This window comes from Theropithecus gelada, chromosome 2, assembly GCF_003255815.1.
Source record: "Theropithecus gelada isolate Dixy chromosome 2, Tgel_1.0, whole genome shotgun sequence".
NCBI lineage: Eukaryota > Metazoa > Chordata > Mammalia > Primates > Cercopithecidae > Theropithecus > Theropithecus gelada.
Genome location: NC_037669.1, coordinates 27,863,822 through 27,879,627, shown reverse-complemented (window position 1 = coordinate 27,879,627; position 15,806 = coordinate 27,863,822). Strand labels below are relative to the sequence as shown.

General features: G+C 40.3%; 1 long non-coding RNA gene across 1 annotated transcript; it reads left to right on the top strand.

Moving 5' to 3' along the window:
* Positions 1 to 312: 312 nt before the first annotated feature.
* Positions 313 to 13,672, top strand: LOC112619284. The gene is made up of 5 exons (XR_003118204.1): positions 313 to 410; positions 1,480 to 1,670; positions 6,470 to 6,682; positions 11,561 to 11,665; positions 13,131 to 13,672. It is a non-coding gene; the product is annotated as an uncharacterized LOC112619284 (long non-coding RNA).
* The last annotated feature ends 2,134 nt before the right edge of the window (positions 13,673 to 15,806 follow it).

The following is a 15,806-nucleotide window of genomic DNA, read 5'->3' as shown; positions in this document are numbered from 1 at the left end:
CAGCAGACCTTCACTCTGGGTTACTCACAGAAAAGCGCCACGTAGTTCAATTCTTATTGAATATGAGGGTTGCCCTTCACGAAGAGCATTAGGGCTTATTCGTCTGTCCATCAGATACAGACAGCTCTTGAGGTATCTGAAGCCTGTCTCTTCAGGTACACAAAGCATTACAGCATTAAGTCAGCAGGGCAAAGGACCATGGTTTTGCAATGAAAATAATAATTTAGGTGAGTAAAATAAAACATTCTTTTAGAGGGTTCACAACCATTAATTTTCTGTCTTTCGAAAATTACGTTCCGCGTTGTTTTAGAAGGAGAGTGTGTGCTTTGGATTCAAGACTGGGAATGAGTAGACCAGAAATCTATTCTGTGGCTGTTTCTTGCTAGGACTTTCCTAAGCCTCTGGAAAAGGTGACTCTGTTGTGCTCACTGCTCTAACTCTTCAGGTTTCTTTCTGCATACATATTAAAAGGAGCTTATTCTCCCTGACAGAGCCTTTCTGATTTGACAGAACAGTGTAAGATATATTCACTCAAGTGAGAAAAAAAAGAAATTGAGGTCTGTTTGTATTTCCTTTAGGTTATAAGCTTCTTAAGCAGAGACTGTCACGTTTTTACTCCTTAGTGGACTGTAACGGTAGCATAATATTCTGCATCTAATTAGTCATTTCATTAATTTTCTTGGAACCAGAATGGTGACTACTGGCCTAATTAGAAGGAATCGCCCTTGGCTTCTAGGCTTAAAGATAAGCCCTTGTCGCACGGAGAGAGAAATGGACTTTACAAAAGACGTGACTATCAGAGGCACGCCCCTGTTCTCTCTGAGGAAGGGAAATTTCTCATTTCCTTCAGGGTCAGTCCTGCTGAGGCTCTCCATGGAGATGGTCAGCAAGGTGGGCGCCCACAAACCAGAGAAGAGTGAGGAGGCAACAAGGATTCTCTGTGTGGTGATTTGTGGCTTTGGGATAGCTGGTGTCAGTTTTACAAATGTATGATTGCGTTTTTTAAATTATGAAACTATTTGAATATACATACATGTGCATGTGTGTATATATGTGGATATGTGTGTACATATATATATAAATCAAAAGACATTGCTGTCAGAAAAGATGACAATTTTTTAAGAGCCTTTACCAAGTTTACAATCTACATAATGGTGAATATTCAAACTGACTTTCCTCAAAACACTTTTCAGCTAATTTTTCAAGCTTGTCCAAGAGCGTTCATGACAAGCTTCTGCCAACACCCAGGGGAGTTCTGTTGTGTCCACTACAATTCCAAAGCTAAAAGCAGAAGGAGGAGATTTCATTTTCACACCTCAGAGAGTTTATTTTGCTGTTCTCAGAGGCCAGTTCCTTCCCCCAGTTTCTTATAACAATTAATTATTAAAAGGTGATTTCACAAGGAACAAATGGTGAAGCACAAAGATTTAGTTGTCCTAGTGTTTGCATGGTTTTATATCCACTGTTTAATTTTTCCAGTGCAAAGTACAATTAACATTTGAGTCTGTCTGAGTCATGAAGAAATGGAGATTACTCTTATTACTGAAAATAATTCATTTTGGTATCTTCTTACATCCTGAGAGCCTAATCTTTCCAAGTTCATCTAAGGCTCCTCTTCTCCATGACAACCTCATCCAGGGATTTCTTCCTGTCCTGGTGTTTTATGACATGTAACTGAAGACCCACATGCTGCTTTGTATATTTTTGTCAAAAGAGAAAAAACCATCTTGTCGAGGACAGGAACTAAATTATATGCAGTATTTCTTTAGAATCCCATTCAGCATCTAAAATTGTTAGGTGCAGAGAAGGCCCTCCATAAAAATTTGCTAAATTGAAACTAGGAGCAAATGTTAAGTCAAGATCAAACTCAGGAATAACTATGGCTATTAATAATCTTTTACCCAGAATTTAAATCCTTTCATAAGTATTGCCTGAAATCTTTTTCTTTATGTCAATAGTAGCATGTTTTACTGGTGGTAGGATGTCTGGGGTGAATATCACAGATCTGGTCCAAGTTGTTCCTGGGAGCTGGGGGTTAGGGAGTAGGAGAGAAAGAGATTTAACTCTTCCAAATACCTAGTGGATTAGGATCCCACAGGAAACTATTGAAAATGCAAATAGAGCGGGGGTGGTGGCGCACACCTGTAATCCCAGCACTCTGGGAGGCCAAGACTGGTGGATCACTTGAAGCCAGGAGTTCAAGACCAGCCTAGCCAACCTGGTGAAACCCTTGTCTCTACGAAAAATACAAAAATTAGCTGGGCGTCGTGAGGCCCACCCATAATCCTAGCTACTCGAAAGGCTGAGGCAGAGAATCATTTGAATCCGGGAGAGGAAGGTTGCAATGAGCTTTAATGGGGCCACTGCACTCCAGCCTGGGCAACAGAGGGAGACTCTGTCTCAAAAAAAAAAAAATTTAAATGCAAATGTGATCATACCTTAAAATCAGCCAATAGCTTCCCATTATCTTTAGAGGAAAAGTCCAAAGTCCTTGAAGTGGTACCCGAGGCCCTTCTGAATCTAGCTCTTAACTTCTTTTTAGCTCATGTCTCAAAGCTCCCCAATGTACTACCACCACCTGAAGCATGAAGTTGAAGTTGCCCTTGGTTTGCAATGCTTTTCCATTTCCTTTTCCTCATTAATTTCCATTTATTCTTCAAGGCCCAGATCAGGCCTCAACTTCTCCAGAAATCCTTTTCAGACACCTCAATTCTGGATGAGTTGCCCTTCCTATATGCCGCTACTCTAACTTTGCTTATCTAAGTATACCACCTGTTGCATAGTATCATTGTTTTCTGTCTTCCTCACCTGTCCTACCATTTAGTAGGCTGTTTTATAAATAAACTTTTTGTCTTAGTCCATTTGGGCTTCTATAACAGAACACCATAGACTGGGTAGCTTATAAACAACAAAAATTTATTTCTCATGGTTCTAGAGGGTGGGAAGTCCAAGAGCAAGGCACTGGCAGATTGGGTGTCTGTTGAGGGCCCTCTTCATACACAGCCGTCTTTCTGCTGTGTCCTCACATGGAAGAAGGAGCAAAGAAACTCTCTGGGACCTTCTTTATAAGAGTACTAATCTCATTCATGAGGCTTCCACCCTCATGACCTAATCACCTCCCAAAGGCCCCATTTCCTAATACCATATCATTGGGGATTAGGTTTCAACACATAAATTTGGGGGAGAGAGGTCACAAACATTTAATCTACAGCAGTTTTATAGTGGTTAAGAACATAAGCCCTGAAATAAGATTTCCTGGGTTAGTATTTCATCTCTGCCTCTCATGAGCTTTGAGACCTTAGGTCAAGTTATTTACCCTCTCTGTCCTTTATTTTACTTGTGTGTAACATTAAATGAATATTGTAGTACCCATACGGGTTGTTGTGGTAATTAAATGATGTAGTGCAATTAGGTGCTTACCACAATGCAGAAAGAAAGTAGTTAGCTTGTGCATTTATTTGCTTATTTTTTATTTTTCTTTTCTCTTTGGAATGTAACCTCCAGGAGATATTGGAACTTGTCTCCTTGTTCACTGCTGTATCCCAAGCACCTAGAACAATACCTGTAATATTCTAGGAGCCCAGTGCATATTTGCAGACTATCTGTTACATGGATATATTGATAAATGGCATGTGAGTTAGTCATAGCATCTTCAAGCAACTGCAGGCCTGCCAATTTTCTTTTTATCTTTTAAAAAAAATTTTTATTTCCATAGGTTTTGGGGGCAACAAGTGGTATTTGGTTATATGAGTAAGTTATTTAATAGTGATTTGTGAGATTTTGGTGTACCCATCACCCGAGCAGTATACACTGAACCCAATTTGTAGTCTTTTATCCCTCACCGCCTTCCCGCCCTTTCCCTCTGAGTCCCCAAAGTCCATTGTATCATTCTTATGCCTTTGCATCCTCATAGCTTAGCTCCCACTTATGAGTGAGAAAATATGATGTTTGGTTTTCCATTCCTGAGTTACTTCACTTAGAATACTAATCTCTAGTTCCATCCAAGTTACTGCAAATGCCATTAATTCATTCCTTTTTATGGCTGAGTAGTATTCCATCGTGTGTGTGTGTGTGTGTGTGTGTGTATACATATGTGTGTGTGTATATATATACACACCACAATTCTTTATCCACTCTTTGATTGGTGGGCATATGGGGTGGTTTCATATTTTTACAATTGCGAATTGTGCTGCTATAAACATGCATGTGCAAGTATCTTTTTCGTATAATGACTTCTTTTCCTCTGGGTAGATACCCAGTAGCAGGATCGCTGGATCAAATGGTAGTTCTACTGTTAGTTCTTAAAGGAATCTCCACACTGTTTTCCGTAGTGATTGTACTAGTTTACATTCCCACCAGCCATGTAGAAGTGTTCCCTTTTCACTGCATCCATACCAACATCTATTATTTTTGATTTTTTTATTATGGCCATTCTTGCCGGAGTAAAGGTGGTATCACATTGTAGTTTTGATGTGCATTTCTCTGATCATTAGTGATGCTGAGCAATTTTGCAAATGTTTGTTCAGCTCTGCCAATTTTCTACAGAAGTAGAAGTACTCTACCTTCCTGGTATGGTCCCATACATAGTAGATACTCAACAAATATTGGCGTCTTGTCGTTCCCATTGTCAGCCACAAGGTCTTGCATGAAAATGAAACCCTTTGGCAATATCCGTTTTGGAGTTTGGTGACAGTGACAAATATGAGTACAATTATCAGTAACTGCAATCTCCGTCTCAGACATGCACATATACAGACTTGCAATGAACAATGACAGTCATAACAACTATTTCAAAACAACTCAAGCAAAGCAACTTCCTAGTTATCACTCATATCTCAACAGATATTAGAAACCAAATCTTTGTAGAGTTTCTATCCTCAAGCAGAAATTCATATTTTATAGTCACTGACATCATGATATAACAAATAGAGCTTGACATTTTCAATATGAGAAATTTATCGTGACTACTTTTTTCTGCAGAAGAAATTTTTAAAGCGTCTCAAGTAAAGAGAGGATTATATGCCAACTTTTTTTTTTTGGTTCAAGGGCTATTTTTTACAAATAGAGTTTGGGGAACATTGCTAAATTCATCAAAGTTTGAACTTATTTTTGCTCAAGCTAACTGGAAATCTAGTGTATAGGAAAGAGTATTGAACAGTAGATAAGGAGGCTAGGTTTTACCCGTCAGTTTGCCCCTACCTGACTGTGTGGCCTTGAACAATGACTATCCTTCTCATTACAGGTGGAAGGGGACTATAGCAAGTGGTCTCCAAAGTCTCTGGAGACTTACTAATGTGGTAATACTAACTTAAGAGCTGTGGCGGTAGGTGAAACGGGTTTTGAAAGCAAAGCGGTGCTTTGTTCCATTGCCTTGATGCCTTGGTTTTGTTTCAAATACACCATTTGATTTGTTTTAAAAGACTGCAAAAATCTCTAAAAAGATTTGCTATGCTAAAAAGGATGTGAAATGTGTTATTTCTATGGTAGGGAAGGGGTACAAGAAGTGGTAGGTGGTGGGAGAAGATGGTGGCAGGATGGTTTTAAAAGGGTCTCGTGAAACAGGATGTGGATACCAGCTGTGTGATGTTAAACAAATTCCTTCACCTCTCTCCCCATCTTCCAGCATCCTCATCTCTGTTGTAAGGATAATAGCCTTCCTCCAAACCTCACACACTTTTGGAGGAGCTCACTTTAAAAAAAAAAAAAGCATGGAAATGTTTTGAAACAGTGAAATCTAAAATGATAGGTTTCATAATTCTAACATCCACACCATCTGGTAAGGACAAATAACACTAGGTGACATGAATCGTATTCATAATTGAAATGTACAAAAAAATGTAACCTTTCTACCACTAAACTTAATGTGTATTTTAAGCCTAGAAACTCAATCTCAGTCACTCTTGTGTTTCCTTCCTATGGAATACTGGGGGTTCACAGAGTCTCAGGGTGTGGATGTGGTAGGAGTCGCCTGGTTGCCAGGGTCATCTCTCCACACAGATGTCTGCTGGGGCGTCCACTTGTTGTTGATCCACACAGGCTCAGTTGTTGATCCACACAGGCTGCAAGTGACATCCTTTCTTTCCGTCCAACTGGCACGTTTAGGCTCCACCCCTCCCTGCTGTGTCTATGCTTCCTTGGAGGTGCACAGGCTCCCGTGAGGCTATCTACAGCCCCTCTTCCCATATTCTCTCTGAAGGCCCTCTGGGCTTAGTCAGCTTTTCTCATCTGTCACTTCGTTCTAAGATCATCTCTAGGGCTAGCCAGGTATTAACAGGAAGGAAACACCTGTCCTCTGCTGTTTGGCCTCCTCACCCAGTCTGGGGAAATCCCTTCCAGTCCTCGAAGGAGCCGTGCTTCCCTTATAATATCCTTCTTCCCAAACATTTTGTTTTTCCTCAAAGCCCCGACAATTTCCCCTGAGGCCTGAGGTTTGGCTTGCTCACACTTCTCCCTCCCCTGCTTCCCACAGAATCACATCCTTCCTGAGATAATGAGCACACAATTGCCTGGATACCTGAAGGAATGGAGACAGCAGCAGAAAACACTGCAGAGAGGTAGAAACATCCGTTAATATTTTAAAATCCCATTACTGCTACCAACAATAATAATGGATGCATAGAAATAGATCTGGATTCGCTGAGCTTGAAACAGTCTATCTCACACACACACAAAATAATTTCAGGTAATGAGGAAAAGAAAAGGAAAAAAAAAATAACACATGGCCTCTGTAACTTGATTGCTTTTGAACCTTATTGGGTTTGTGGCAAACAGGGTGATTTTGGCACATGAGTCTCCTACCACTCATGTGCCTCTGAGCTCTCCTCTGAGGCCAGTCAGTGCCCAGAAGGGATGCATCTGTCTTCTGTCCCCTGGTCTCTGGGTAGCCCCTGGGTCAGCATTTTGGGTGCCAGCATTTGATACACCTGCTACAGTTGCTGATGAGAAAGTAGTCACCCTCCTCCACTCCACCCCTGCTGCCCAGGCCCTGCCACTCCTGCTAACCTGTCAAGCTACATTTTCAATTACTGGCTTTGAAAAATGTCCAGGTAGACTTATTAAATCAATGAATGCGATGAGCTGAACACAAGGCAATGGCAATTCTGTGGCCTCCCTTGGGATAATTGGAGAGTGCATGGGGTGTTGAAAATCCAAGCCTGAAAAATCATGGCTTTGACGAAAGGGAGGACAACGACCAAACTATTTCTTCCATTAAAATGCATGACATTTAAATAATGTCCCCATTCTTCTCAGTGCCCATCAACCTTCGTTTTTTTATGCACTGAAAAGTCTAAATATTTATTAACTTCAATTCATAGGATTTATTATAGCTGCATTCAACTGGGGCACATACACATTTTTTAACTACACGGCACTTTTTAAATAGCATCATTTAAAAATAATTAGGAAATAACTGCGATTGTATTCTAAAGATGTAAGATACCACCTAGTTTTAAAAAGTAACCAGAAAGAGTGTTCTTAAAGGAGCACCCATAATCAACAAGTTTACATTAGTTTGATCAGCTAGATACAGCTGGCATTTATTTCACATAGAAAAACAGTTCGCATGTGTGGAATCACCATCTGGACTCACTAAACTGCCCAGTGTTGTCAGAGGGAAAAAATAGGCTGGTTAGAAAGTCAGCTTGTGGCTAACCACGTTCCAGACCACCTGGCCTTGCTCTGCTATGAGGTCAAAAGGCTGGTTTTGTGTTATCATGGAAAGAGGTGAGATCCCAGCCAGACACTTGCCGCTTGCAAGGTCACCCAGGCGCCACCTTTTAGGATGGCTAGAGGAGATGTCAGGGATTGAAGGGGGTGGCGAGGAGGAGCTTTGTCCATAATCTCTATAAGCCACTCTCCCTCATTGTTAACACAGACAATCGGAATTGCCATTTTCTCTGTTTTATCTGAAGTGCTATGAAACACCGGTTCAGCTTGCTCCTTCCAACAGATCCCTACATAGATGCTCTGGAACGGCCTCTTTGTGTTTATTAATGGAAATTTCCCACAATAACTGCAAGTGACTAAAAAGATGCTGTGTCTTTCATCCCTGTCTCTGTCATCATCATGCTTTCTTAACTAACATAATTTTTGAGAAATATTGGGAAAATGCCAACAAAGAAATATAATTTGAAATTCCACCATCCAGAGAAAATCACTTTTCCTAGGGAATAGAGACATCTTCCAACTTATGCAATTTATGCAATCATCAGTTTTTCAAAGGTCTTAAGTAAATCGTATTTCATATACATTGAAATGCTTTCGATTTGCTTCTGCGGCTTTTTGTATCACCATTCATGGTGTTACCGTTCCTTTTAAAAATTATTTAAAAAAAAAAAAAAAGAAAAGGTCTTTAAAATTATTGAGCCACCCGTGTCTAGCCACCAACTTTGTACTAGGGGTGGTGGATCTTTCCCTTTACGCCTTCAAATACACTCCTAGCCTCTGTCCTTATCAGCACTTTCCAGTTGTGATTAGAAGGCAGTAAAGGGGAAATGACACAAACAACATGGAATTAGCGTGGCTGACACACAGAGATCACAGCAGGTGACGGAGACAGGTGGGGACACAGTGAGGAGCATGGGAAAGGGGCTGTGGGGCTCTGAAATGTATTTCCCACGTTTAGCCTTGCACTGGATGTGCAAGTGTCCACATCTCTAAAATTAAATTATGTACCTTATGGAGCAATTTGCATAAAATGAATTCATATCTGTTGTGTGTTTCATAACCTGCGGTACATCTGTACATTTACAGATTTTAAAAAATAGTATCTATCCTGCTTTGTAACATGTTTTTTATTGTTGGCACATGCCTCTTTATGTCCACAAATAAATACAGACATCATAATTGCCGATAACTACAAAACCCTCTGCTGTGTGTATCTGTAAGAATTATTTAAACAGTTTCCAGTGAGTGGATCTTCTGGGTGTTTCCAGTTCGGCTCATAATAATGGACGCCTCTGGTTCCCGGGGTTGTGTTCTTTGACCTGCCTCTGGTTTCAGCCATAGCTGCAATGAACATTGTCCTGAGAGCTCAGCCTCACCTGGTACTGACAGCCCCACATGGGAAAGCCAGCACAGCGGCTCTTCCCTTTTCCGATGCTAAAGAGCCTTGAGGCAAAGCAGAGTCCCACCCCCACCCCCACTCCAAATAACCTTCAACCAGTGGGGACAGAACTGGTGAATAAATGCTTCAGGAGACCTTGTGAGTGTTGCGCAAGAGGGCGCTGTGGATTTGAGTCCCTGCAGCCCAAGGCATCAGCGTCGCTACGTTTGCTTTTCCCTCTTCCCTACTCTCTCCCTCTTGCTTCCCAGGATCATCTTGGAAATAAACTACCTATATCCAGACAAGTCCTAATCTCTCCTGTTCTGAGCCAAGATGGGGACTATGATAAACAATGATATGGACAATATCCTCGAATGCACATCTCTGCCATGGATCTAGTTATTTCCTTAAGACAAATCTCTAGAAATGTTCGCTGCTGATTTAGTTATTTCCTTAAGATAAATCTCTAGAAGTGTTCATTGCTGAGTCAAAGGGCATGGACTTTTAAAAACAAACTCAAACAAGTGCTCTGTTTAACAGAGCTCCTAACTGTAAGGCGATTGATTTTGTTTTATTTGCCTTCGCCTATTCAATCCCAGAGCTATCATGAAGCTGTCTTCCAACAAGAAGCAAAGCGTTGATACTAACTTCCTGTAGTCTTTTAAGCCACCCTCTCCAGAGACTCCAGAAATCCCTCCCCTTTGCTGTCCTGCAAACACGATGAATGGAATAACTGGAATGCACACCCACTGTCTCCCAAATAGACAGCTCACTTTATCATCTGGTAGTTATTAAGAATGAGTAGTAATATTGCTGCAGAAAAGACTACTTATGGGGAAAGTAAGAAATGAGAGAAACATTCACTCATAATTTAATCCACAAGGAATTAAAACCAACCAGAAGATAAAATGTCTGTTTCTCAATCAGTTCAATCCTTATATCACTAGTAGCACTAGAGCTCTTAATTATAGATAGCAAAGTCTCTGGATGTTATTTTTTAGCCAACATCAGTGGTAAGAGATGCATAAGGAACTGCTCAGAGTAGTACAGAAGGAACTCTAATGTGCAGGCGCTTCGGTGGGGCAGCAGCACATGTGCGTGATCTCGCTAAAGAGGGGACCCAGAAAGGGTGTCAGCTCCAAATAAGGATTAGCCACAGCCTTTCCACGAGGGGGAATGGTGAGCGTATGTTTGCAAGTATAATTTACAGAAACATATATGTGATTATTTTTTAAAATAAGTGAACTATTTACAAATCTTCGCCAATGAACCTTTGTGACATCTCCTTTCAGGAAGTCTAATTTTAAAAGGTATATAAAACCGTTCTCTGGGCCAACACTTGCAGGTTCTGCCTGCTTGGATGGCTTCCCGAAAAAAGGAAAAAACAAACAAAACCAACTTTCCTTGGCTATGTTTGCCATCAACATCAATAACTGCAGCAAAGGCATTCTGACTGCTGTTTATTCTGTCATAATTACTATCACCAAACTCGCATGATTACAGTGTTAGTAATTTTGTTGATTATAAATAGCACTAATGCTGTAATACATTAGCAAAGACACAGCATTATGGACACATGGTCCATACTCACTTGGAGAGTTGCACCTTTGAGGATGATTGTTTAAATCATCCTGGAAAGCATTATCCTTACATGGCCTTGGTTTCCAATCACTCCACTGAAGGTTTTCTTCAAACACTACCACCATTCTCCCTGCTCTGTTTCTGTGGCCTTCTCGGATGTCCTTCACACAGTCTAGGCTGTGCTTTGTATTCAAAAGAGAATCCCTTGATAGTATATGGACCCAGTAATGTCCTAGTTTCTTGAATTTGCTAAAAGCAGGGGCATTAGATTGTGAAAGCCCACTAGAGCCATTTCTATTTTAACATCTTCCTTTTGGCAAGAGTCCTATTGAGTGAATTCATATAGTCTTGGGCCCTCCCTGTTTATTTAAAGATTTTATTTTCTGAGGGAGGAGGACAAAGGGCACAATTAAGACTTTACTCAAAACACCCACACATCATAGAGGGAATCTACATTTACTGTTTAATTTTAGTTTTCAGAATTTATTACAAAGAGTCACCTGGATAAGAGAAATCCCCCCACAGAACAATGTCTTTCTGCTTTCCCCAAAGCACACTCCCTTTTCTGAGGAGTGATGCTTTCACTTAAAATGGTGTGTATTGATTAAAGCCAACATATTTCCTGTTTTTCAGCTGTCTGTCGGGTTCTTGGGAGCCTTTTTTTTTTTTTTTTTTTTTAAACATAAACCTTTCTTTATTGATTCAGAACTAGAAAACATTTTAATGTAGTGGTAACATTTAGTCACAATGGGGAGTGTGCTTTTGGCAATTCCCTGGTTCATGGCATGAATGTCTGTGTATGTATGTGTGTATAGAAATTCATTAGACTCATTTGAAGGTGGTTTTTTAAAAAAAACACTAAAATATGTAAATATCCTGATGATTGAGAATACAGGTTGATATTTTATAATGTCATTTTCTGTTCGCATTCAGATACAGTTAACCCACATGTTGAAGTTTTCTAGTATAATAACAATTTCAACTGTTCTGTTGAATCATCTGTCCTGATTGGAGGCTACAGAAAAGATGTCATCTTAGGTAAGGACTGAAGGGTAAATGACTGTAAAACATGATTTAATAAGATACTGAATGTAAGAAAACCTTAGCCCAACTTTTACTTCAAAATTTCTATTGATTTGTTATATCAGGAAGAGTCTTAGAATAATTCTTTCGATTGTCCTCTAAATTTATTTCAAGTTAAATTCGTGTTCTCTTGAATCTTCTCACCATTCTCAGGCTATATGTAGACACCAAATGGATGCAAATAATGAAACATATTCTGTAACTAGCTGCCTTGTGTAGACCCAACTTAAAAGAAACAAAAAAAATGATGGATTTTTGGTACTGTGCTTTTATTTTTAAAGGATAAAGAGAATTCAGCCCCACTGTGGAACTTATCTGTAACATGAATTAATCTTCTTGACAAAGTCAGTCCTCCTATTTTACTTGACCCTTTCCCAAAAGGAATATATAGCCTCCCAGATTACTACTGAACATTGTGAGTAGCAACAAACTTCAGATCCTTGCATATCTTAGTCTGTGTTGCAATAAAGTAAGCTTGTCCAGCTTGCGGCCCATGGGACTCATGAAGCTCAGGACAGCTTTGAATTCTACCTAGCACAAATTCGTAAACTTTCTCAAAACATTATGAGATTTTTTTTTTTTTTTTTTTTTTGCAATTTTTTTTCACTTATCAGCTATCATTAGTGTATTTTATGTGTGGCCCAGGGAAGCCAAAAGATTGGAAACCCTTGAGAATACCCGAGGCCAGCTAATTTCTAAAGAAAATGGGTTTATTTGGCTTGCAGCTCTGTAGGCTGTACAAGAAGCATGGTGCTAGCATCTGCTTCCGGTAAGAGCTTCAGGAAGCTTCCAGTCATGGCAGAAGGGGAAGGGGAGCCAGTGTGTTATGTGGTGAGAGCAGAAGCGAGAAAGAGAGGAGAGAAGTGCCAGACTCTTTTCAATAACCAGATCTCACAGGAACTAAGAGTGAGAACTTAATCATGAGAAGGCCACTAAGCCATTCATGAGGAATCCATCCCATTGGCCCAAACACTTCCTACCAGACCCTACCTCCAACTTTGGGGATCCATTTTCAACATCAGATTTGGAGGGGACAAATACCCAAACTATATCATTGCAATGATTGTGACAAACGTCAAGTGGAGAGAGTCTGACTTCATTTTCTTATAACTACTTTACATGAAAAGTCCTTTTATGAGGCCCAGAAATTTCTATGAAAAGTAAAACATACCCAATGGCTCAAATGGCTGTGCGGGATTTTATGTTGAGGTATACCAGACCATGACATATTTCATATTTACTCTGATTTCATATTTACTGTAATTTCATATTTACTCTGATTGAAGATCTCATGACTTGACATAAGGATATTATATAGATTCAAATACTTTCAGAATTCTTATATGTTCCCAGAGAGAATGGGCAAAAAGCCTTCAGTTAGAGTCACATATTGCTTACTTTTTTTTCTTTTTAATTCTAGGACTGCTTGCTCCGAGTGAGGCTCATTTTCAAATCTGAATGACCACAAGGAGATTTGATTATACATGTGAACACCTCAGAAGGCACAGCCCGCCCAGAAGGCAGACAGGTCAGGCTGCTTTTTCTTCATTGGTTGGATTCAATCCTCTGGCGGCTCAGACATAACTTAAGCATGATTAAACTTTAGAAGAAGCTGCCAGGAAGACTGTGAAATCTTCATGCCCAAGGATCCCTAAAATTAGGAACGACAACCACTTGGCTCAGACAGTTTATGGAGGCAAAGGTTTGGATGGGATTAGAGATTTCTAAATGTGAGTTCGTGTCCTCTGCCAGACCACCTTACTTCCACCATTCCTCAACAAATCAAGAAAAACAGGAGTAAAGACATGCCTTTCCATAAGTTAAATCTATTGTTTTAATTCTATATTATATCTGCAGTACAACTTCTTTTGTTTGTAACACCATATTGTTGCTAGTAGCTGGAAATTAATTTTCACATGCCTCAGCTTAGAAAAATAAAAAGCAGCCCCGCATCAATCCCAATTTCCTTTTTAGTTTTAATGAGCCTTGAAATCCGAAATTCTGGAAACCATTGGTCTAGATAATCTTCATTCAACAAATATTCATTCAGCTGCCTGTTCTTATCTCATACAAAGGGAAAATCACTTTTTCCACAGGATTATTAAAATAATTAAATGAACTAATATTCATTGCACATGGCACCATGTTAAGCGCTTTACATATGCAAATTATTTTATTTAATTCTTGCAAAAACCGTAAGACAAAGACAACCAACAAAAAGCATGGAAGGTGGGATTCGTGCCAGGTCACCTCTAGCATAGGCTCCCATAATTAACCTAGTGTTTACTCTCCTCAGAAAATGACTGGTGTCTCCAGGGAGGTGGCATGATAGCAGAAACACATATTAAATGTTTTAATGTTTTGCTTTTTTCATGAAACCAAAGCTTGAGTGGTGGAATGGCTGGGCATAGTGATGAAAACAAACAAAAGGTGGACGATAGAAACATCCGTGGAATTTGTTGATGTGTGAAACACCTTCAATCAGTCAGAATTCAGAGTTAATCAGAGACCACTTGTTCAGAGGCCTAATCTTTCTGGCTCAGCAAGCCAATCATATTCCCTCTGTTTCACATGATGTCTGTTTTCCGCTCCCTGATTTGTGACAGCGATTCTGCATGTGCTGAAGAACTACAGGATATAAACAGGAATTAACAGCTAGACAACTAGCTATTGGCGATGGCTAATTATAGAATGGAAAAAAAATAATACTTTGCTTTGATTGAGCCACTTCAATCTGAATTTTGAATTCAAACTCAAGGGTAGGAATGTTATATGCCAAGGCCTCTTGGAGCTACCATCCTTAAAACACTAAGCCCCAAACTAAGTAAGCTGATACTATTTTTCACAGGTAGAATGAGAACCTCTCCTGCACATGAAAATTACTTTTTGCTCTTTTTATACAGAAACAAGACAGGGATGAGAAAGCCACTTTGGTTTAGGCACAATCAGGGGAGAAAATAACCTTTCAGTTACCAGAGTTAGTTCTCCCCCATTAGAGTGGAGTGATTACCCTGAAGATAGTCAATTAGCTCTTGCTATGGACTGAATTGTGATTTTCCCTGCCACCAAAAAAAAAATTCATATGTGGAAGCCCTAATGCGTAATGTGATGCTTCTTGGAGATGTGGCCTTTGGAGATCATTAGATTTAGATAAGGTCATGACGGTGGGTCCCTCATGATGGAATTAGTTTCCTTATAGGAGGAGACAGACACTAGGGCTCACCGGCTCGTCCTCTCACTCCTACACATGTGAGAAGGCAGCCAGCTAACCCTTAAGCCAGGAAGAGGGCTCTCATCAGAACTCGGCCATGGTGGCATCCAGATCTTGAACCTCCAGACTCCAGAACTGTGAGAAAATAAGTGTGTTGTTTAAACTACCCAGTCTGTGGTGTTTCGTTGCGGCAGCCGCATAGCAAACACTCCCTGTGCAAAATGAGCAGCAAATCTGTTCTCTCTTTGGAGTGCTCCTCTCCCACTGAACCGGCTCGTGTTGCAGGCCACACAGGACAGGAGCAATGATGCTCCTTGCTTGACCAAACTTTGGACTGTGAGCCGGTAACTCAATTGCAATGGAAAGGAGTTGTAGCCAGTACTTTTTATCTGCGGTTTGAAAAAGAAAAAGAAGCTTGACCCCAGGATACCTGAGTTTTTGAGGAGCGGAGTGGGGAAAGGTCTGCATTCATGAGGCGCTGGATGCCTGTTCCAATTCTGACCCAGTGGATAGAGAGCTGCAGCTCAGCCGGTCAAGCAAGGAGCATCATCCCTCCTGTCTGGTGTGGCCTGCAGCATGGGATGGTTCAGTGGGAGGGGAGCAATCAAAAGAGAGATAACATATTTGCTGCTCATTTTGCATAGGGAGTCCTAAGGTGTTTTGCTTTTTCAATCAGAGAAAAAGAGAAGATATGTCCCTTTAGTTTATTGAGTTGTTATAATAGATAGAAATAAAGAAACAAAATGGCCTCTTTTTATATGAAAATTATCAATTCTGAGCCCTAGAAGTTCTCTTAGAGAGCCAGTATGGCATGATGCTTAAGAACAGGGGCCTGGTACCTCATCACCTGGCGAGGCGCTCCAGCCCTGCCAATTTGCCAGCTGA